This window comes from Pelmatolapia mariae, linkage group LG3_W (genome assembly GCF_036321145.2).
Source record: "Pelmatolapia mariae isolate MD_Pm_ZW linkage group LG3_W, Pm_UMD_F_2, whole genome shotgun sequence".
Classification (NCBI taxonomy): Eukaryota; Metazoa; Chordata; class Actinopteri; order Cichliformes; family Cichlidae; genus Pelmatolapia; species Pelmatolapia mariae.
In genome coordinates this window covers 93,298,347-93,323,463 of record NC_086229.1, presented here as the reverse complement: position 1 = coordinate 93,323,463, position 25,117 = coordinate 93,298,347, and the positions used below count along the sequence as shown (strand labels likewise).

The 25,117-nt window shown below is 43.4% G+C and overlaps 1 protein-coding gene and 1 pseudogene across 1 annotated transcript in view; both read right to left on the bottom strand.

Annotated features, from left to right (window-relative positions):
- LOC134625019 (NACHT, LRR and PYD domains-containing protein 3-like) overlaps positions 1 to 15,333 on the bottom strand; it is a 73,043-nt gene extending 57,710 nt beyond the window's left edge. The window contains exon 1 of the mRNA XM_065470389.1: positions 15,301 to 15,333. The gene's annotated coding sequence lies outside the window, so the exon portion shown is untranslated. The remainder of the gene's footprint in view (positions 1 to 15,300) is intronic.
- Positions 1 to 25,117, bottom strand: part of LOC134625026 (NACHT, LRR and PYD domains-containing protein 14-like) — a 551,707-nt pseudogene that overhangs the window by 10,728 nt on the left and 515,862 nt on the right.

The following is a 25,117-nucleotide window of genomic DNA, read 5'->3' as shown; positions in this document are numbered from 1 at the left end:
CAAGGGGAGACACAACAGATGAAAGAAGCACCCAATATATAAGCTTGGATTCCTGCATAAACTTACACAGAAGTCATTGGTTATGGTTAATGGCTATGTATCGTAAACAGACAAACCGGACTAAATTCCGCAGCAGACAGTAGAGCACTTTATCTGTTTCAACTTCACTGCCACAGGATCAGATATAGAAAATCTTCCTTTAATATATTTAGTGCCTTTTTTGTGTCATATTTTACGTTTCAGAGCAATGTGTTTGTGTTACTGAATGAGTATATATTCAAAAACAGACCCAAAACCTTTTTATCCATTTTTACAATTGATAGGTGCGGTTGATTTCTTTTTTCACTACCTTAAGGTTTTGCCAACACACAGGTTAGGATTTTATTTCCTGTGTTGAAAACATCAAATTTACATATAATGACATGTGCTATAGAAATAAAATTGTCACTGCCATTTTATTAACTTATTTGTTTTTAATTTAGTTTCCAAAGTTAATTTTCTACTAGTTATTTATTTTTTTAATTTAAGGAAGTCAAAAGGGATGAACGAGAAGATTTTTAAAATTCTCATCATGTATTCAGACAGAAAAAACTTCACCAGGGTTTAAGGGTTAACATGAATAACTCAAATTCCAATGTATAAACATACTTTGTAAAAAGCTACAGAATACAGAAAATGAATCAAATTGAAAAAAATTTGTTGATGGAAGTAAATAGTTTTGACTTGTTGGACAATACAAAAGTATAATTTGGAGAAACCATGCTTTATACTTCATTTTAGCCTTTGCTGTAGTGTCATGGAGTACATTCCTTTGATTTTTTCTGGGTTTATTGCATAACTTTTGGGTCTCTGGTGATGTCCCATGTTTGACTTCTCTTTTAGACTTTGTCTTCCCATTAAATAAAAGGTCCATTCTCTTCTGCTTGTCCTTTTCAGGGTCGCTACCATAGGGCAAGAGGCAGGGTACACCCTGGACAGGTCACCAGTCTGTCACAGGGCTAACACATAGGGACAAACAACCATTCGCACTCACATTCACACCTGTGGGCAATTTAGAATGATCAGTTAACCTAACCCTACTAATTGCATGTCTTTGGACTGTCGGAGGAAACTGGAGTACCCGGAGAGAACCCACGCAAACACTGGCAGAACATGCATACTTCACACGGAAAGGACACAGCGACCTGCTAACCACTGTGCCACCGAAGTACATTTGCTGCAATCCAGTATGAAAGAGTTTGTAACGATGAAAAGAAATTGATGTGTTATGAATCCAAAATGTCTGAAGTTTCTCAAAAGACCAGTGCTTAAGAAGCATGTTATACACACAGGTTCATGCTCAATGATTTAAAAAAAATGGATATGAAAATGAATAAATAAAAATAGTAATTTAGAGACTAATATACGCAAATATAAATAAAAGATAAATTTAGAATTCAACAATGTTTTAGTTTGAGCAATAGTATAATCCAGATTATGAATATAAGATAGTGAAGAGAAAAAAAAACTTGAATCCTCACCTGAGAGTTTCCAGGGTACAGTTTGGACTCTTCAATCCAGCAGCCAACAGCTTTAATCCTGAATCTTGCAGGTCATTGTTACTCAGGTCCAGTTCTCCCAGACTAAAAGACTTAGAGATGAGAACTGTGCACAGAGATTCACAGCTTCTCTCTGAGAGGTTACAGCCAGACAGTCTGAAAAACAGTTATATTTGTGATCAAATTAAATGACTTATTTTCAACTTACCACAAGAAAACAAATAATTCCATGTCCACGTGATAAATAAGACTACAACTTGAAATTCAAGCATAAAAAATAGAACTTGCTTTGAAACAGCACAGTCACACCTCTGTATCTGTTAAGCATGTGGGGAGTTAGTACTTTTAGTGATTATTAATTAATACCCACTGACACAGGCATTCATACTTTCCAAATTACAATTTCAGTGATTGCTGTTGGTGGATACTGTTCAAAATAATTCTTAATTATCACATACTGAACCCTGATGCAGCCACCATTCATCATCTGTTGTAAACAAGTTGCTTTAACTCCTTCCAGGAATTTCTTTTTTATTTATATTCATTTCTGAAGAGTTAAAGTAAATCGCTGGGTCCACTTTGATAAGGGTTACATCTACAAATGTTTGAGAAATACTAAGATTTTCTGCTGCTATAAACTGTACATTGCATAAATATTTAAAAAAAGAAAAATGTGCATAGATGCATACTTACAGAGCTTTGTTGGAGGCTTTGGCCACTGGCAGCAGCCTCAGAAGAGCCTCCTCTGATGCAGAGTATTTCTTCAGGTCAAACACATCCAGATTTTCTTCTGATGACAGTAAGATGAAGACCAGAGCTGACCACTGAGCAGGAGACAATTTATCTGTGGAAAGTCTTCCTGATCTCAGGGACTGTTGGATCTCCTCCACTAGAGAACGATCATTCAGTTCATTCAGACAGTGGAACAGATTGATGCTTTTCTCTGCAGACAGATTCTCACTGAGCTTCTCCTTGATGTACTGGACTGTTTTCTGTTTGGTACTTCCTTTCTGTGTCAGCAGGCCTCGAAGGAGAGTCTGATTGGTCTGCAGTGAAAGACCCAGAAGGAAGCGGAGGAACAAGTCCAGGTGTCCATTTGGACTCTGTAAGGCCTTGTCCACAGCACTCTGGTAGAAGTGTCTCAATGCAGATTCTTCTCTTCCTTCTGATTCCTGGGATGTAATTACTTGCTTGTCCAGCAGATTAACTCCTGAGTTGATGAAAGTCAGATGGACATGAAGAGCAGCCAGAAACTCCTGAACACTCAGATGGATGAAGCAGAACATCTTTTCCCGGTACAGTCCTCTCTCCTCTTTAAAGATCTGTGTGAACACTCCTGAGTACACTGAGGCTGCTCTGATATCAATGCCACACTCTGTCAGGTCTGATTCATAGAATATCAGGTTTCCTTTCTGCAGCTGATCAAAAGCCAGTTTTCCCAGAGACTCAATCATCTTCCTGCTCTCTGGACTCCAGTGTGGATCTGTCTCAGCTCCTCCATCATACTTGACCTTCTTCACTTTGGCCTGAACCACCAGGAAGTGGATGTACATCTCAGTCAGGGTCTTGGGCAGCTGTCCTCCCTCTCTGGTTTTCAGCACATCCTCCAGAACTGTAGCAGTGATCCAGCAGAAGACTGGGATGTGGCACATGATGTGGAGGCTTCGTGATGTCTTGATGTGGGAGATGATGGTGCTGATTTGCTCCTTATCTCTGAATCTCTTCCTGAAGTACTCCTCCTTCTGTGGGTCAGTGAACCCTTTGACCTCTGTCACCATGCCAACACATTCAGGAGGGATCTGATTGGCTGCTGCAGGTCGTGTGGTTATCCAGAGGCGAGCATAGGGAAGCAGTTTCCCCCTGATGAGGTTTATCAGCAGCACATCCACTGAGGTTGACTTTCTTGGGTCAGTTAGGATTGTAGTTTTGTGGAAGTCCAGAGGAAGTCGACACTCATCCAGACCATCAAAGATGAACACAACCTGGAAGTCTTCAAAGCTGCCGATTCCTGCTTCTTTGGTTTCAGTAAAGAAGTGATGAACAAGTTCCACCAAGCTGAACTTTTCCTCTTTCAGCACATTCAGCTCTCTGAAAGTGAATGGAAATATGAACTGGATGTCCTGGTTGGCTTTGTCTTCAGCCCAGTCCAGGGTGTATTTCTGTGTTAACACTGTTTTTCCAATGCCAGCCACTCCCTTTGTCAGCACTGTTCTGATTGGTTCATCTCTTCCAGGTGAGGCTTTAAAGATGTCTTCTTGTCTAATTATTGCTTCTAAACTGTCTGGTTTACTGGATGTTGTTTCAATCTGTCTGACCTCATGCTCATCATTGACCTCTGCAGTCCCTCCCTCTGTGATGTGGAGCTCAGTGTAGATCTGATTCAGAAGGGTTGGGTTTCCTGCTTTAGCGATCCCCTCAAACACACACTGGAACTTCTTCTTCAGTGCAGATTTAAGGTTACGTTGACTCCACTGGAAGTTCCTAGTGCAGGTTCCTGAGTGACCCGATACACACAGACACATATCAAGTATTTATCAAGTGCACATATTTTGAATATATTTTTGGCTATTTCTTGAGACATTGTTGAATGTCTTAGCGGTGTAAATATTCAGGGAATAATTCTCACTTCTCAGCAAACGCTCAGCAAACTTATTCTGCTTCATTCTCTGCAGTAAGTCCACTGTAATTGTCACAAATGCTTCTCTGCTTCTGTTGCTCTGTTCTTCATCCACACTCTGTAAGACATCCTCATCCTCACATTTACTCTTAAAGCATTGTAGGTCATCTGGACTCAGATCTGTCTGGATCTTCTTCAGTTCGTTCTTCACATAAGTGATGATTTTGTCCTCCAATATCTGGAACAGAATCTTTTATGAATGACCCAAAAACATTTCTCACACAAGAGACAAAGGAATAACACAGGAGGAGGTAAGTTTCTGGAAATCAGTTTAATTAGGCGCAATAAACACAACCCCCCAATGAAGTTCAAACTCTGGCTCTCTAAAAGAAGTGGGAAAAGGTCAAATCCACATATCTAATTCATTTAATTGCTCTTAAATCTAAATGTTGTCACTAAAAGGTATCATTCATGTTGTTCATAAGAACCTGTATCTCATACACACAACTTTAAGGATGCCCTATCTGCAGCTGAATCTGGATATTATGGAACATTTATCAGATCTGGTGGAGCAAACAGTCTTTTCTCTACTATAATTGTGTCTTTTAGCCACCTCAGTGTTACCGAACTGTGCAGTGTAGTGCTGGGCGATATGACGATATATATCGTGTGGACGATAGAAAAGTGTCTATCGTGCCATTTGTCTTCTATCGTTTCTATCGTTTCTAGCCCGAATTTTACAAATTATTACATAAAATATATCATTAACCCTTTACAACCGGTCGGAGCAGGCACACTCCGTTTTGCCTAACTATTTTTAAATCCCTGTAGAACTGTAACCACGTAAGGTAGCGCAATAATGGTTTTTTTTGCATATGAAACCGTAGGGGTTGTACTTACATCTTATTCCATTAGCTTGCCCTAGGTCACGGTTTCCTTCCACATATAGCTTTGCAAAAATTGCATAAAAAGCACTTCCAGCAACAAAAACATAATATTCCAGACTTGCAGCAACAAAAACATAATATTCCAGAAACAGGCTTTGCCGATCCAATCAGGTGTTCATAACACTTCCTAGTTTGTATACAAGTCAGCGCGAACTCTCGCATGTCCGCCATTACCTGCCCGAAACCGGAAGTGACGTCATTTTCGCGGAAAATGTAGTTTTTTAGCTTCAAAGCCTATGTTGGTGTTTTTAAAAGTCATGTTTGACTTTATGTTCTTCTGTATCGTTTCTGGGATGCTTAGAAGTCAAATTACACTGTTGTAAATAGTTTATTTTGATGCACATGCTGTGTTTTTGCAAATTTGCATTTATTTATTTTTATTTTTCCTGTAGTATATAAAAAATTGTGTGTCTCAAAAATAAAACTAAGAAGACACTCAAAATAAATAAATGTAAAGATAAGCTCTGGCGGACTTGGTTCTATGGTAGGTCTTAAAGGGTTAAATAGCCTGTGCAAATATATTAGTGTTGTCTTCTCACTATACATACTCTTAACAAGAGAAAATAAAGTATTAAAAAATGATATTTTTCGCAAAGAAACTCTGTCTTGTGGTTTTGCAACATGGTGCTGCTTTACGTGCACCCGGATTTGCGACATGCTTTACAGTAATTCAAAACAAAGACTGCACCCTCTCCACTCGCTGTTTAAAGACTGCATACTTTCCAGATGACCACAGGTCAGGTGGTATATCGTGATATATATCGTTATCGTGATATAAAATAATTCATATCGTGATAAATATTTTTTCCATATCGCCCAGCACTAGTGCAGTGTAACACTTTTATGCCCCTTTCCAGTACTGTAATTTTTATGAACCCTCAGCAGCTCTAAGTAATCCATATAGTACATTGTATGACCACTGTTAGAGTTGAAAATTATTATATTGTTTATTAAATGATTAAATAAAGCTGTTTTAATTATTTTCATATGCACACTGCAACTGTGCTCATATGAATTATGCTCTGTCTTTTGAAGGTTGGGAGCTTCATTCGGCGTGATTTTCTGGATTGAAATATTGTAGGAATGACGTAGAAGTGCAGAGAGATTTGCAACATGCTTACACAATCACAATTAATAATAACTAGCAGGATATTCTCTTCTCAGGGAGTCTGAACAAGATGTCCTGAAACTGGGCTTTTAGAATTAGCAGAAGAATAATGGATAATAATATTATCAAGGCTAGGCAGGGAGGTATTTTTCTTTTCTGTCTCTTACAGAGGAGGGAACAGATACAAGATGAGGTCAGACACAGGCAAGAGGTCCCACAGTAGCCTCTCATGTTTGGAGAAGATAGCTATAATAATCATTTGTTATTGTTACTGTCTAAAAACCTGTAAGCCTGCTTCAGGGCATCCATGGCATCAGGCAGAATGTTGTATCAGACTATTGTCCATAGCGCTCTGTCAAACTTGTAATTCCCACTGCTGTAGCAAATTAAATCTTTTTAAATGACAGAACTTTCTCCTGGTTTCCTTCTGAAAATTTGAACATGACATATTCATAATCCATTTTCCATATGGATTATTATAATGTATCCTTCTGGCTTTCTGTGAAACATCTCAATGATTTTAGATTATGCTTCTTTCTCCAAAGTCTCCCCATAAAGTCACACCTCCTCTGGACACAGAGAGGAAATGAGGAGAGTCCAGAAGGAGGTAAGGAGAGAGATAAGGAGGGGAAAGGACAGCTACGGGAGGAAGGTGGAGGAGCAGCTCCAGCAGAGCAACACCAGAGGTGTGTGGAGAGGACTGAACCCCATCACTGGAGGGAGCACAGTGAGCAGAGGGGGTTCAGAGTCTGGAGATCAGGTTTGGGCTAATACATTGAACCAGTTTTTTAACAGGTTTGATTCAGAAGCCCTTCCCTCCCCCAAACACCAGAGCTCTTCACACCTTCTTCACACCTCTCTGCAACCCCCCCATAGCACCAGGACATCAAATGCACCTCACCTGCCCCTTTCTTCCTTCAACGACTGTTCTGCCTCCTTCCCCCATGCCAGTCATCAGTACCCACCCACCCACCCACACCGCAGCCTCTCCATCACAACTGACCAGGTGCGAAGTCAGCTGAGGAAGATTAAAACCAGGAAGGCCACGGGTCCAGATGGAATCAGCTCCAGACTATTGAGGGACTGTGGAGATTAACTCTGTGAGGTTATCACATACATCTTTAACCTCAATCTCAGTCTTGAGAGGTGTCCCCATTCTGTGGAAGACCTCCTGCGTGGTGCCGGTCCCAAAGACAAAGTACCTCAAAGAGCCAAACCACTTCAGACCCGTTGCACTGACTTCACACCTGATGAAGACCATCATACCTAGACCCACTTCATTTTGCCTACCAACCGAACATCGGGGTGGGTGACGCTGTCATCTACCTGCTGCATCAGGCCTTCTCTCATCTGGAGAGCGCCAGGTGCACTGTGAGAATCATGTTCTTTGATTTCTTCAGTGCCTTCAACATAATCCAACCCTCAGTGCTAAGGGGGAAGCTACAGGGAGCGGGAGTGGACCATCAGCTGTCCTCGTGGATCATTGACTACCTCACGAGTAGACCCCAGTATGTGAGGCTGCAGGACTATGTCTGAGGTGGTAGTCTGTAGCACAGGGGCCCCACAAGGAACAGTACTCGCCCCATTCCTCTTCACCCTGTACACTATGGACTTCAGTTATAACACGGACACTTGCCATCTCCAAGTGTCCGGGGGGGGCATCAATGACTTTGTTAGCTGGTGCGAACATAACCATCTTCGCATCAATGCCAGCAAGACGAAGGAGCAGGTGATTGACTTCAGCAAGAACATTATCAAGGCTAGGCAGTGAACATCCAGGGTTTGCACATTGAAACGGTGGAGGAATACAAATACCTGGGTGTTCACCTCAATAACAAACTGGACTCGTCCACGAACACAAATGCACTCTACAAAAAGGGTCTAAGTTGTCTCCGCCTACTACGGCGACTGAGGTCCTTCGGGGTGAACAGGACACTCCTAAGGACGTTTTACGACACTGTGGTGGCATCTGCTATCTTTTACGCTGTGGTCTGCTGGAGTGGTGGAATGGCAGAGAGAGATGGGGGAAACTCAACAAACTGGTCAAGGTCTATTCTATTCTATATCTGATCTTCTGCATATCACCACTCCTTCCTGTACTCTGAGATCCTCCTCCTCTGCTACTGTTATTTTCCAATATGCTCACTTTACCCTTCAGTGCTTTTAGCTGAGTGTCCACTGGAACTTTATCTCCCTTTATTTAAAGTAGCCTTAAAATATATTTTTTTAAACTTGCCTTTTCTGATTCATTTTATACAGTATTCACGACAATACTAATTAATACTATGTAGTATTAGGTAGTATTTTATCTTTCAAGTGTTTTTGACCATACTGTGATTTTGTTATTTAGTTGCTTGTAAGGTTTACTTGATTGTGTTGAAAAGTACTTCTAAATAAAACATTATTTTATCCATTTATTATTTTCGGCCTGCCCAGCTGCCAAAGCGCACAATTAGTTTTTTTCTAAAATATTGAGAAGTGCTTGATATTTGCAGATGTATTTGCGGTTCAAAGGAAAGTTTGCTCTACCTTCTGAGCCAGAACCCTGCATGGAGATGACTGTAGTGATGCGCGAATCATGAACGAATTGTTCAATACTCGAGAATCACTTTACTGACTCATGAATCATGATTCACAAGCCCAACTGACTCACTGACTCATCCCTGTTGCTGTTAGCAAACTAATTTCATTAGTAGAAATATATCTAGCTTGTAATTAAAATTGTGGAGAAAAACACAACATCCAGTATCTTAACAAAAACATTTCTGCTCTGAACTGGAAGAAAAAACCCTGAGTAGAAGCTCACATCAAGACAATAGCTCCTCGGTTCACAGTAGTATCGCTTTGCTAACATGCTAACAGCACATTTGAGCTACTCACCCCCTCCCTTCCTGTGCTGAATCGTAAGCGAATCACTCAGGACTCCCTAACCCCCTCCCTCCTGTGCTGAATCATAGCGCGAGCGAATCACTCAGGACTTGCTCACCCCCTCCCTCCTGTTCTGAATCATAGCGCGAGCGAATCACTCAGGACTCACTCACCCCCTCCCTCCTGTTCTGAATCATAGCGCGAGCGAATCACTCAGGACTCGCTCACCCCCTCCCTCCTGGCTCACAGCTTCGTCTTCTTCTTGGTTGGCAACCAATGTTAAGGCGCATTACCGCCCCCTGGCTCACATCTCAGTGGACATTTAGATGAGAAAATATATATTTGACACATTTAAGGAAAATACTAATAAAATAAAAATAAACAAAATAAATGTTCCCTTTAGAAATTTTTTTTGCTCTTTTTTGCTCTATCAAATAGTTGTTTTCTTTTAGAATCACTCATCTTAGCAGTAGGATTTACATGAAAAGAGAAACAAATTAAGTTTGAGTGAAAATGTACATTTTTTGCACTCTCTGGTCAACTGACTCAGTGAATCAAATGACTCAAAAAACCCGATTCACTTTGGTGAGTGACTCATTAAAACTCGATTCAGTAAAAAGAATCAAATTTACCATCACTAGATGACTGTGAACAGAATAGATGTAAAAGTAGTTGTTGTACATGTACAGACCATAAATATGGAGTCCAGGTGTGTTTGATGCTGCTGGGCAGACTGACCACTGGAAACCTCTGAGCTCTCCTGGTCCACTCTGTGGAGGAATCACGAAGAGTCCGAATAATACAACAAAACATTATGATCTAAAATGGAAACTGCTGGTGCTCTGCACTAAAAAATAAAATAATTTTTTTTAAAAAATCAAAAGAATTAAAAAACTTCTACTGGAAAATGCCTGGAGGTTTGATGGTAGCATATCTGACACAAAGACATCATGTCAGTTATCTAATCTTAACATTCTCTTGTTATTGTAATATTCTCTTTATATCTGAACATTAACAACAAGCAACTCAAATCGGTGTGAACATCAAAACCCTGATAACAAAAGCTGAACAGAGATTTTTGGTTTTGTAAAAACACTATTCTGAAAACCCCTATGAGAAGACCATCGAGGGAACACTTCACCCTGCCCGGGATAGGGTTACTGGTAGCCTGCGCTGGAGCCAGGCCCGGGGAGGGTGCCTGAGGGTGAGCGTCTGGTGGCTGGGCCTTAGTCCATGGGGCGCGGCCGGGCACCGCCCGAAAATGGGAGATGGGCCCATCTCCTGCCGGCCCAACACCCTCAGGAGGCTGGCAGCCTTAACCCAATTTCCCTCGGGATGAATAAGGTATGATCAATCAATCAATCCGGTGCATTGTGAGCTGGGTGGCGGCCTGGAGCAGAGGTCCTGGCGGACCAATTCCCAGCTTCCAAGACTGGCGACTGGGAATGTCACTTCCCTGGTGGGGGAGGAGCCTGAGTTAGTGCATGAGGTTGACAGGTACCGACTAGATATAGTTGGGCTCACTTCAATGCACGGCTTGGGCTCTTCAACCAGTCGCTTGGAGAGGTGCTGGACTCAGTCTCAGTCTGGATTTGCCCCTGGTGAGAGAGGGTGGGCTGGGGTGGGTATCCTAGTATCCCCTCGGCTTGCTGCCTGTATGCTGGGGTTTCTCCCAGTGGACAAAAGGGTTTGTTCCCTGCGCCTCCAGGTCAGGGAACGGGTCCTGACTGTCGTCTGCGCTTATGCGCCGAGTGGTGATTTAGAGTACCCAGTCTTCTTGGAGTCCCTGGGTGGGTACTGGAATGTGCTCTGCCTGGAGAATCTGTTGTTTTACTGGGAAACTTCAATGCTCACGTGGGCAGTGACAGTGAGACCTGGAGGGGGGTGACTGGGAGGAATGGCCTCCTGGATCTGAACCCAAATGGTGTTTTGTTACGGGACTTCTGTGCAAATCACAGTTTGTCCATAACGAACACCATGTTCGAACATAAGAGTGTCCATAAGTGTACGTGGCACCAGGACGCTCTAGGCCACAGGTCAATGATCAATTTTGTAATCGTATCACCAGACCTAAGACCACATGTTTTGGACACTCAGGTAAAGAGAGGGGCTGAGCTGTCAACCGATCACCACCTGGTGGTGAGTTGGATCAGGTGGCGGGGGCAGAAGCTGGACAGACCTGGCGTGCCTAAAGTTACAGTGAAGGTGTGCTGGGAATGCCTAGCAGAGGCCCCGGTCTGTGAGATCTTCAACGGACACCTCCAGCAGAGCTTCAACAGCATTCCGAGGGAGATTGGGGACATTGAGTCCGAATGGACCATGTTCAGCTCTCCATTGCCGAGGCTGGTGCACTGAGCTGCGGCCACAAGGTGGTTGGTGCCTGTCGTGGTGGTAACCCCCAAAGCAAAGGGTGGACACCAGAGGTGAGGGGACCCATCAAGCTGAAGAAGGAGTCCTGTCGGGCTTGGTTAGCCTGTGGGACTCCAGAGGCAGCTGACAGGTACCGACAGGCCATGCAGAAGGCAGCTCTTGCAGTGGCTGAAGCAAAAACTCGGGTGTGGGAGGAGCTCGGAGAGGCCATCGAAAAAGACTTTCGGACTGCCTCGAAGAGATTCTGGCAAACCGTCAGGCGACTCAGGAGGGGAAAGCGGTATGCTACCTGCACTATGTATAGTGTGGGTGCAGCGCTGCTGACTTCGATTGAGAGAATTGTTAGGCGGTAGAAGGAATACTTCAAGAACCTCCTTAATGCCACTGGCACGTCTTCCATGGAGGAAGGAGAGTCTGGGGATGAATGGGAAGACCCGCCAATCTCTGGGGGCGAGGTCACTGAGGCAGTTAAACAACTCCTTGGTGGCAGAGCCCCTGGAGTGGATGAGGTCCGCCCTGAGTTCCTGAAGGCTCTAGGATGTTGTAGGGCTGTCTTGGCTGACACGCCTCTGCAATGTTGCGTGGAGATCAGGGGCAGTACCACTGGATTGGCAGACCAGGGTGGTGGTTCCCATCTTTAAGAAAGGGGATCGGAGGGAGTGTTCCAACTACAGGGGAATCACATTCCTCAGCCCTCCTGGGAAAGTCTATGTCAGGGTGCTAGAAAGGGTAGTCTGTCCGTTAGTCGAACCTCGGATACAGGAGGAACAATGTGGTTTTTGTCCTGTTCACGGAACACTGGATCAACTCTTCATCCTCTCAAGGATACTTGAGGGTGTATGGGAGTTTGCCCAACCAGTCTACATGTGTTTTGTGGACCTGGAGAAGACATTCAAATGTGTCCCTCGGTGGGTCCTGCAGGGGGGTGCTCTGGGAGTATGGGCCACTCAATCCTTATACAACCGTTGCAAGAGCAGGTCCGCATAGCCGGGAATAAGTCGGACTCATTCCCAGTGGGTGATGGGCTTCAACAGGGCTGCCCTTTGTCACCGATTCTGTCCATAATTTTTATGGACAGAATTTCTAGGTGTAGCCAAGTGGCGGAAGGCTTTCACTTGGGTGGTCCGGGAATCTCATCTCTGCTTTTCACGGATGATGTGGTTCTGTTGGCTTCATCAGGTGATGGCCTCCAGCTCGCCTTGAAATGGTTCACAGCCGTGTAGGAAGTGCTGGGATTGAGAATCAGCACCTCCAAATCTGAGGGCATGGTCCTCAGCTGGAAAAGGGTGGAGTGCCCACTCTGGGTCAGGGACGAGACCCTGCCCCAAGTGGAGGAGTTTAAGTATCTCGGGGTCTTGTTCACGAGTGACGGGACAAGGGAGCGGGAGATCAACAGACGGATTGGTGCTGTGGCTGCAGTGATGTGGTCACTGTACCGGTCTGTTGTGGTGAAGAGAGAGATGAGTGTAAAAGCGAAGCTCCAATTTAGCGGTCAATCAACGTTCCTACCCTCGCCTATGGTCACAAGCTGCGGGTAGTGACAGAAAGAACGAGATCACGGACAAAAGCGGCGGAAATGGGCTTCCTCCGAAGCGTGGCTGGCTTCTCCCTTAGAGATAGGGTGAGAAATTCGGCCATCCAGGAGGGGCTCAGAGTAGAGCTGCTGCTCCTCTACATCAAAAGGAGCAAGTTGAGGTGGTTTGGGCATCTGTTAAGGATGCCTCCTGGGCACCTCCTGGGTGAAGTGTTCCGGGCTTGTCCCACTGGGAGGAGGCCCCGGGGCAGACCCAGGACACGCTGGAGAGATTATATATCTCGGCTGGCCTGGGAATGCCTTGGTGTTCACCCGGACAAGCTGGAGGTGGCGGCCAGGGAGAGGGAGGTCTGGGCTTCTCTGCTTGGGCTGTTCCCCCCTTGACCCGGCCCCGGATAAGCGGAAGAAGATCGATGGATGGATGGACTGTTAACAAAAAATGGCTATTAAAAATATGAACATCTTCTAAGATCTATTCTAAGATTCATTATCCTCAAAAAAATTTGCAATAAAATTATGAAACCTTTGGCTGATATTATAGAGAACCTCAGCAGTCGAAGACAGCAAGAAGAGTACCGCTGATTTCAGGGGTTTTTGTACATCTGGACTGTCACAGCAGACAACTTTCCTAAACAGCACCGGCTGCGCTTTTTACTACTTTTGTGCATTTCTGCAAAACCAACACACAGAAAGGCTGCTCTTTGTCTTTCAGCATGAATGGTGATCATTTTCTGTCAGATGGGCCTTGTTTTTTTGGGGGGTTTTTGCCTCTCCTTGGGTCAGTTCTGTCACAGTCCTGGGTCTGTAACCCATTGTTTTGTGTATTATTATTGTAATTTGTTATTTCTAGTGTTTAATATAAGTTCGGTGCCTCTAAGTTTTGTCTATGGATTTTCTGTTTTACTTTCAAGGTCTGTGTCTTATGTTGATGTTTCTAGTTTTGCATCCACCTGGTCCCGTCAGTTAATTTGCATCAGCTGTGTTCCCCTTCTGGTCCTTGTTCCCCGGGTGTTTGCCTCTGTATTTATAGTGCGTGTTCTTCATTCCTTGTTGTCACGTCATACAACCGTTCCTGCCTGAGTGTTCCGTTCATGTGCCATTCTGAGTTTTGCATTTTGCCAGCAATAAAGCTGTGGTTCCTTTGAGTTCACTTCTGCCTCCACAAGTCCTGCACTTGGGTCCTTTTTCCTGCCTGCCTACACACAGACCATGACAGAATACTCGACTATAATATGGATCCAGCAGACTATACCCTGGAGGGTGATTTTGCCAGCGTCTGATTAAATGGACAATCCGTGCCTCCGACACTAGGACAATGACTGTTGGAATTAACGCCATTGAGCCAATCCTTGAATGAAATTCCCTGTTTCGTCACTTCAGCAGGTTCCAGCACACAGTGGAGGAGCTGCACAAAGTCCGGGAGACCCTGTGAGCTCGGGAGCTAGCTGACTTGGTGCGCTCCCGGAACGTCTAAGCAGCGGCAGCCGCAGTTGGTGCTCGCCACAGCATGGTGGTAGCAGACGGCGCTCGCCGCGGAGCACCGGTAGCAGCAGGCAGTAGACGCCGGGGAGCAGCGACAGCACCAGTAGCGGGCGGAGCTTGTTGCAGAACAGGAGCAGCGGACAGACCTCGCCGCGGAGCAGTAGCAGAGCCAGCCGCCGAAGCTCGTCACGGAGCAGCGCCACCAGCAGACGGAGCTTGCCGCGATGCAGCAGCACAGCCAGCCGCGGGAAGGACTGTTCAGCTCAAACTTTTTCGGGGCTAGGGATTGCTAAGACTGTTCCCTCTGAGCCGGTATGTTCTAACTCAGAGGATTTAAAAGACTCTGTTTGTTTTGCTCACTCCGAGGCAGATATTGTTTCTACAAGGACAGTTTCGGAATGTTCTGCGGAGGCTATGGATAGTTCTGTGGGGGCTCTGCCCAAAACTGTTTTTCCTGGAATGGATTTGGAGTTTAAAGACACTGTTTTTCCTGCTCTTTCTGTACTTAAAGTTATATCCACACTGACTGTTAGCCCCTTCTTAGAAAACTCTAGTGTAGCCTACCCACCAGAAACTAGCCCAAGAATGGTTAATATGGCTGCAGATCTAGCTCTGCCAGAGACTGTCATCCTCCCCAGGGCTTCCCGAGGGTCTGAACCACCTACCTCAGATAACTCTGGACCCCTGGAGGCTAAGGAGCCAGTTGTTTTGAAACCAAAGGCTTGTTTTTAAGAGACAGTTTAAATGGGATTGAGGGAATGACGTGTTCACACTGCAGTTTATATACAACAACATCAAGCAGTTAAATCAAAGAGTTCATGTTACCAGCAGCTCACCTCTCTGCAGCAGACACAGGCTGGGATTTAAATTCAATGGGGTCATCTTTAGACCGATGACTCCTTAAGGACACACACCTGGGTTCAGGTACAGGTCCAGGTCTGTCTTTGATCCTGTTAGAGCAGAAGCATGTGTTTTTATTTGTAGCCACAGAAGCTGATGAAGACTTACAATACCTTCATCATCCCAAAGAGAAACATGTTTGCAGGCTGAGCATGACCTGAAGGAAACTCCAAACTAGTGTTGGCAGTGTAAGAAAAGAGCGCCACTCAGAGGTAAACACAGTCATTTATACTGTGCAGGACTGTTGATGGTCCTACTGTGAGCAGCAGGAGTTTAAATGTTGGACATGTTTTATAGAATGAAAGGAATTCTTTGCTCAGTGACTTCCTTTGAGGTGCAGTTTAGAGACCAGGAAACAACATCAAGCAGTTAATTTAAATCAGACACCAAACTGAATTCATGTTACTAACAGCTCACCTCTCTGCATCAGGCAGAGGCTGGGATTTAAATTCAATGGCTTCATCTTTAGACCAGTCACTCTGTAAGGACACACAGCTGGGTTCAGGTTCATGTTTGCATTTTCTTCCTCGTTGGTTCCTGTGAATAATGATGGAGCAGTGATGTGAGTGCTGAGCTGTGACATGGAGAAGAGTCATGGACAGTTAGAGATGGTCATCTCACCTCTGAGCTTTGGTCTGGCTCTCATGTTCCCCACACAGAGTGCTTTTAGAGGGAGGGACTCCCTCCTCTCTGTCCTCACACTGATCCATGCTGCTCAATTCACATCAGCTCACACACACTTTCTACCTTCACCTGCAGAGGAAACACAAATCATTCAAGTGCACATCAACTGAAATCCTCCTTTCCATCATGTGTGCTGTCCAAATATCAGCTGCTTCTTTCCTGCTTCATCTCAGTGTCAGCTGAATGCAGTCAGACAGCAGTGTGAGGCAGAGGAAGCTGCTATCAGCTGCTCTACTTCTACTATCAGACCACTAGATCAGTGGTTCTCAAACTTTTCACAATGAGTTCCACCTCATAAAATATACGGCTCTTGAAGTAGCACCCTTACGACCGACATTAAAATACAGTAGTATCGGCCTATTTAACACCACATACAGTTTCCACGAGACAATTTCATTTCTTATAAGAATTTTATTTATTTTAACTCTCACAAACAGATGTGACAAGTGATAATAATAACAACTGTACTGCATTAAAACATTCACAGCAGGTGGGATATCCAAACTTTAAGTGATGACCTGATGAAACCTGCTTCCGGGTCCAAACAACTCTGTATTCATTAAGGCTGTTGTGGTTTTAACATGATTTAATGCTGTGTATTTTGTTCTATTTCATCTGAACAAGCCCCTAAAAAAGTCAGTGATCACTGTCGGCCTCTCTCGGTTTTTATCATCACTATTCATTTTAAAGCTCAGTTTTTAAAACCTTATGATTTAAGTACAGCTCAGCCCATGCAGCAGTATATTAATGACTAACCTTATACTGCAGTTGTTCTCCTCACTGAAGTTTGGTGTGTTTACAGCATCCTGCCATGCAGTTACATTTGTTCCTAACCATCGGGAACCCTCACATTAACTTTTATCAAGTGGAAAAAAATTAGTATTCACTCTCCAGCTTCACTGTGTTTATGTTATGCTAACCATAGCTGTGTAGCTAACCACCACACAGCACATCATTGTATACCAACTAGCCCAACTTCGGTAACCCTACAAAACATTACTGCTGTTTAGTTTTCTGTCGAAAGGGATAGCAGGGCTGTATGTTGTAATTTTTGCTGTGGCAGTTAAGCTGCTGGATTGTTGGCTTCACGACCTTCCATCATGGTTTGTGCACATCGAAGCTTAGTTTGCTCTTCAGTGGGTTTCAGCCGACGACACGAAATACCATCATGTGGTGGCCTCTCTGGATCTGCTGTCCACCCGCCGTGTGATGACCCTCCTCAGGGATCCCCCCACCCAAGGGAAATACACCACTCAAGGCACTGGTGCTGCGGCGCTACTCCCTCTCCGATGCAGAGTGGGCCAAGAAACTCCTCTCTCTCTCTCAGGCCTGGGTGATGGTACCGTCTCAAGCTCATGGAGAGCACGCTTTCCTTGCTGGGAATGGATGACAGCGGATTCCTCTTCACTCACGTCTTCCACCGACAGTTGCCAGTGCAAGCTGGCCTCGCCAACTCCCCACTGCTGGCTGCGAAGGATTACTGGTCACTCGCAGAAGAAGTGGATCGCATTCTCCTGGCTACCAGGAGCTTCTGCATCCAGGTCATAGTTCCCGACCCACCGACGGCATCTCCCGCGCCCCCACCGATTCTCCCGGGGGCCTCCGACTCATCAATGGTGGCTGGGATCGCGGCAAGGCGGCAAGGCGGCATGGCGGAAAAGGGCTATGTTTTTACCATCAGCATGACAGTGCCGTGCCGCTTTTGCAGTTTTAAGGCAGAGGGAAATGAGCCCGCCAGCGCTCTGTAGTGGGTGCGACCGCTGACGATAAGCAAATACTGCTCTTCATAGAGGACTCACGCTTGGGGACACGTTTTCTGGTCGACTCTGGCTCCCAGAAGAGAATCAGGAACTCTCATGTTGTCTTTGCATACCTCCACAATGGTATATTATTTAACACTAGAATTACTGACCCTTTTTTCCCCTGGTGCAAGTCTGTACTACTAAATTTACTAACCCTGCGCAAATTTGTGTAAATTTCCTGAACCTAACACCTCCAAGAACCCTGCTGAGATTTTCACAGGCCTTCAGCTCCATTGTTCTCCTGCTTTTGTTGTGCAAACACACCCTCCCCCAAACCCCAACCAGGAGAGATTTAGAAGGTCTTTCCTTCCAATCATTTCAATACTCTACAACAAGTACCTGCAGCCTACAATACACCATGGTAGTTTCTATGTGCAATATTTCTCATATACAATATTATTTCTTGTCAATCCCTGTCACTACATGGCGTGCCTGTCCATAATGATATATACACAGTGTTGTACATATAATTATATATCCACTCTGTACATAATATACATACAGTCTATTTATAAATACATAGTGCACTTTTTATACTGTACGGTACAGTTTTTATTTTTGCTGCTTTTGTCTTGCCGGTCCACTTTTCTGTAATGACAATGCAGATTTTCCACTTGTGGGACTAATAAAGACAGATTTTCTGCATTTGAGAGTGTGTGTGTGTGTGTGTGTGTGTGTGTGTGTGTGTGTAACATTTGCATTTGTTTAGTAGCTCAGATCCAAGGCAGGCCAACCCTCTGTGTTACAACCTTCAGAAATGCCTGCTGTATCTATACAAAAGACACACATTCAAAATATATTGATACACAAGTCTGTTTTATTTTAAAGTGTTTCAAACTTTACAGCGTTTGCAGACCCAGTATCCATCATCTCTGCATTTGGCACAGGCGAATTTCTGACACAGGTAAACCTGCTGTCTTGCACCTGGCACTGCCTGGCACGAGACACTGCCACTTCTAAGCACTGAAGTGGACAATACCACCTGTGCCGTGTCTTTTGCAAGTTTAGGAAGTTCTCGTTGGACTTTATTCACCATGCCCAGTAACGTTGCTTGCGCTGCAGCAGTCTGTGTGACAGTGACAGTGAAGAAATTTTCCATTGTGACATTTCTCCCATCATTCAAAAACGGCTGCATCAGTTTCATGACCACGTTCTCTGCCAGCCTCTCACCCCAAGGCTCCTTTCCCAAGTAAGGAGATGCATTGGAGACATATTTGGTCTCCAAATCCGTGGCCATCCAGAACTTGATCCCAAATTTATCTGGATTGGTTACGTTATACTGTGTGAACAACAAACCTTGGTAGGGAACAGCTGTTCATCTATGGTCATGTGTTCTCCTGGATTGAAACTCTTAGCACAGTTCTCGTTGAAGCTTGTCCAGATGTCGGAGATCGCTGCAAATTTGTCTGTTTTCACCCATTCTGCCCGCATGTCCTTGTCATCAAATCAAAGGTGTTGCATAATTGAAATGAATCTATCTCGGGGCATTGTATCTTTGATTACTGGCACCAGAAATCTTTCTGACCAGCAATCCACAATGGCACCAACGGGACACATGATTGGTTTTACAAACAGAATTGAAATGAATGCCATCAGTTCATGAATTGACAAATTAGAGTCCTGCTGTGTTCTGCGGGCTTGATGGACCGTACACTCCCTGATGGGGAGTAAATAAATAAATAGAGAATGGTAAATTTACATGAACCTCACTCTAAATGGGTTTATATAAATATCATATGTATTATGGCAATGACAAACATTAGCAGACTCAGTGAGTCCAGCTTAAGCAGTGAAGCACGAGCGATTTGCTACTGCACTGGGCATTCCAATGTCCTCCTCTACCCATACAGAGCCGCCTTTGACGTGTGGCAAAAGAACAGAACTGAGGGACAGAATTTATTTTTTATAGTTTTTGTTTTTTAATTTTTTTGCTATTTTTATATGAACAGGCAGAGGACAGAACAAGCAAAGCTGGAGAGATCACACATATCACTCATGTCATTGTATTAGCAACTTTTCATTCTGTTGTCATACAATTTTTTATAAATTAAACAGACTTGTGTTTCCACATATTGTGAATGTGTGTCTTTCATATTTGCAGGTCAGTCAATGTGTGCGATATTTTGTATAGATACGGCAGGCATTTTTGAGGGTTGTAACACAGATTGTTCTCCTGCCTTGGATCTGAGCTACTCTGAGTGAACAAATTCAAATGTGCAATGGGTGGTTTGCACAATAAAAGCAGGAGGAGAATCGAGCTGACGACCTGTGAAAATCTCAGCAGGGGTGAATAACACCTTGGGACTTGCGCCAGAAAATAAAAAAGTCTGTAATTCTAGGTGGTTTTAGGTTCAGGGGATTTATGCAAATTTGCGCAGGGTTAGTAAATCTACTGTTAATCTTAAAGAAAATATCGAGATTTGCCGCATACCACCAAAAAGAGCCCAAGTACCACTAGTGCTAAGTGCACCACAGTTTGAGAATCACTGCAACAGATGGAGCCATGAGGCTCACATGCTGCATTCACTGACACACACTGATTCACTGTGACTGGAAGCTTCAGTCAGTTCAACACGTGTGAACAACATTTTCAAACATTTCAGCTTATTCGTGATTCAAAAAGGATCAGCAGAGTTAAAAGCTTCACACTAATTGAGTTCTGAGTCTGAACAGGAAATAGAAACAGAGACAGATGTTCCTTCTCAGCTGGTTTCACGTCTGTATCTTCTTCTGTGCAGAGACTCCAAGACTCTGTCTGTCACTTCTCCATAGAAGTTTTGCTCACCTTGGCAGAGGAACTCATCAGATGAAAGCTGGCTCTGGTTGGCCAAGTCAGGGCAAACAACGCAGAGCTACCTCCCCAGCTCCTCCAGCTTCAACAGAGGAAGATTTTGTTGTCTGTCTTTCCCTTCACCAAAACTACCATGGCGATATCCTACATGCCAAAGCAACGGAGGAATGTGCTTCTTTTGAGCACAACACACAGGGAACCAGCAGTCAGTGATGGGGAATAGAGGAGGCCTGGAAGCAAGAAGCAATCCTGGACTACAATTGGCACAAATACAGTTTGGATAGCCTGAACAGGATGTTGGCACCTTGAGTTGTTGAAGGAAAACTACCTGATGGCTGCTGGCTCTTTTCTACAATCTCCTGGATGTCTTGGGATACAATGCCTTTGTCCTGTGGAAACCACTTCACAGGAGCGGGAGTCCTCTAAAACCTACAAATGAAGACTGATCCTGGAAGAGCTGGGGTGCATGCTAGTGACCTCAAAAATTGCAAGACGACCTTGTCCCTGATGCTCAGCCACTTTAAGCAATTGATCCCAAGATGCAGTAGTCTGAGGTTGACCCACACCCCACCCCAAAAAAATGAGAAGAAGGTGCAAAAGGTGCACCTGCAGGATCAGAACAGCAACCGCTTGCTCCAGCTGAGGAAAGTGTGCCTACAAAGACCACTCTACCGTGGTTAGCACATCCTGCTGCTAATGAGGATGCACACATACAAGTGCACACACTGCAACACAAATTTTGGTAATTTCAATGGTCATTTGGTCATTAAATGGCCATTTCTGGCCACTAACAGAAATGGGGGATGTGGGATTTTGTTTTTTGTTTTTTTTTGATGAATGGCCAAAAAGAAAGTAAAGTAAAAATAAATTATTGTTACTGGCACTGACCTGCAGTGATGACTAAAAATACATATTAGGTTCCATCATTCATATGCTGAAAAGATTAGAACTTTATTGCCATTTTCCCCCAAAACATAATAATAATAATAATAATAATAATAATAATAATAATACATTTTATTTATAGGCGCCTTTCAGACCCTCAAGGTCACCTTACAGTAACACGTGAACAATAGCATAAAAAACATAAGAAAAATCTATGTATAGCAAACATGGTAAGATAAAATTTAGACATAAACAGTCATAAAAGTAGTAAGGCAAGTATAAAAACTGAGCAAGGTAAAAATGGCCCAAGACAGATCAGGTGTATGCAATTCTAAATAGATGAGTTTTGAGACGTGATTTAAAAGTGGTGAGACAGTGTGTGGTCCGTAGAGCAAGTGGAAGTGCATTCCAAAGTCTCAGAGCAGAACAACTAAAGGCTCTGAGTCCCACAGTAGTCAGGCGAGCAGGTGGAACAGACAGAAGGGAAGCTGAAGAAGAGCGGAGTGTACGAAGGGGTGAGTACGTTTGGAGAAGATCGGATAGATATGGAGGAGCGAGGTTATGAAGCACTTTGAAAGTGAGAAGCAGGATCTTGAAATTGACATGGAGGTGAATTGGGAGCCAATGGAGCACAGGTGTTATATGTTCGGTGGATCTAGTTCTGGAAATAATACGAGCAGCTGTATTTTGAGCTAACTGCAATTTATGGAGGGATTTATGAGGTAGGCCATAATTACAGTAATCTAAACCAGATGTGACATGAGCATTGACAATTGACAATTCACTCACTGTGTGGTGTGAGTGAGGGATGAAGACGGTTAATATTACGGTGATGAAAGTAGGAAGACCGAGTGATATTATTTATATGTGTTGTGAAGGACAGAGTGCTATTGAGGATGACACCAAGACTCTTAACCTGAGGGGAGGATGTGACAACAGAGTTATCAATGGATAACGAAATACTGGTTAGAACTGCAGTCAGTTTTGATCTGGTGCCTATTAAAATGAATTCTGTTTTATTGACATTAAGTTTAAGAAAGTTGTGAGTAAACCAGACCTTGATTTCACTTAAACAGTCAGAAATGGATGTGGGTGGGAGAGTAGCTGTGGGTTTGGAGGATAGGTAGAGCTGGGTGTCATCTGCGTAGCAGTGAAACTGGTTGTTATGCTTGCTAAAAGTATTACGTAGGGGTAGGAGATAGATGATAAAAAGTAAAGGACCCAGGACAGAGCCTTGGGGTACACCGGAATTAACTGGAGTAGATACTGATCTGTGAGGGAGTAATTGAACAAATTGTGAACGGCCAGAGAGATACGAGGTAAACCAGGCGAGTACTGTACCATTGATGTCAAGAGATACTAATCTATGAAGAAGGATGGGGTGGGAGATAGTGTCAAAAGCTGCTGTAAGGTCAAGGAGAATGAGGATGGAGATGAGTCCAGAGTCAGCTGCAAGCAGAAGATCATTGGTGATTTTTACTAGGGCTGTTTCTGTACTGTGAACGGAAGCCGGACTGAAACTGTTCGTACACGTTATTTCCAGTAATTTAGAATTTTAGAATTTATTTATTTAAAAGGGACAGTGCAGTTTAACATAGTTCAAGTGCAAGACATGAAACTGATGTAACGCACATAAGTTTATAGCTACTGCTAATTTTCAACAAGATGACGATGAACCTGTGCACCCACCATCTTTTCCAGAATCTTTGCTAGGAAAGGGAGATTTGAAATAGCAGTAATATGTAATTTGACTGGTATTCAAAGGGTATAATTTCTGAATTTGAATAATATTTTAGTTTTCACAACTAGGACCGGTGCTAATTTAAAAAATCAAGTCAGTCAAAGTAGTATAATGTTTTAATATATGTTAATTTTATAGCATTTTGTAAATGTAAACAATTGGTGGCCATTTTTGGCCACGAACACGCTGAGAGGGAGTTTTATCTATTTTGCTTTCCCTGCACAAAAATAACAATGCATATTAAACATTGTTGATGTTAATCAATTACATGTCCCAGACTCTACTATTAATAATACAAGAACATCCAGTAGCACTGTGAATATATGAAATGGTGAGTTTTGAGGTTGTCTTCTAACAAGTGCATTGTACAAACAAACTGGTGTTTTAAGGGTCTAAAATGTAAAATTTAATGACCATTTTATATTTATGAAAAGAAATGATGTTAGTTAAAAACTCTGCAGAAAGGATTGCCAAAAAACCATACAAATAATAAAAATTACAGACATGATCTGTTGGTGGAAACTTTTGGCCACGAACAAGCTGAAATGATAGTGATTTTGAACAAACCCAGAGGGTTAAAAGCATCAAACTGTAAAAAGCAGAAAACTCAAATCCACTTTTTAAGAACAAAAGTACAAAGTGAACATGAACACAAAGACATGAAAAAGCTGCCACGCTCCAATACTTTTCTACACATGATGAATGCCTGTATATGCAGATATTATCAGCAGGTACAGGATTTAAAGCATGCTGTAAATGTTTGTGGTGTTTGTGAGAATCTATATGTTCTTCTCACCTTGCAGTGACCCTGAACTGAGTTGGAGCTGCTTTGTTTCCTGTTTTTTCAACGTCACTTCAGTAAAACCTGAATGTCGACTTCTTAAAAACAAACTGATTGTATCTGATTGTTTCCAGTTAAAGGGAAGATCACGTTCAGTGACATCACTGATCAGTGTTTAAAGTTTCATACAGATTGATTTAAATGGTTTATCACAGTAACCAATGTTTCAGTGCAGACTTACTGACTGAAAACCAGAGTGGATTCAGTCAATCAATAATCCATAATCATGTGGATTTGTCTTCAAACACAAGAGTGATCAAAGTTTGTCCTGAAATAAGAGCTGAACATCTGGTCCAAACATCACAGAAACAAACAGTCAAACTGTTAAAGGAGGAAACAAAGTAAACTTACAGTTTCTTCACACACACCAACAACAAGCTCCACTCCACACCTGGACACTAAACACAGACACACAGGTGAGCTGCTTCCTGGAAGGAACTCCACCTGAAGGAGGACAGGTGGGAGGAGCTCAGCAGGAGCAACAGCCAAGGTCATTGAACAACATCCTTCAGGTTCCTGACAAACAGACTCTGATGTGAAAAGTGAAGCTTCTTTTGTTTTTTCCCCCCTTTTTCTTTCCCTTTTCCCCATTTCCTCGGAATTCCACTCTTCCATAAGACACAGGATCATTTTTGTTTTTACTTTCTTGGTTCATTTCCATTAAATCTGCCATTCGACTTCTCACAAACCAACAGGTTCAGGAAACAGACACAGCATCCCTTCACAAAGCCTCCTCTGACCTCTAGTACAGACATGATCCCATAAAGAAATCAGATCGGACTTTTTTTTGTCATTCTGTGTCTCTATATAAATTAAAAAGCACTTATTTGGAGTGAAAGCATCGGTGTTGGTATCAGTGTGGGTGTCAGCAGTCAGAGGAAGCTCCACTCACACTGAGCTTTGAGGTGGACATATTTAAACTTATCATCAGGAGAACTAAGAAGAAGTATTTGTGGTTCAGATTGACTTCAGGTTTAACTTTGTTTGGGTTTTTTTCAGGTTTATAAAG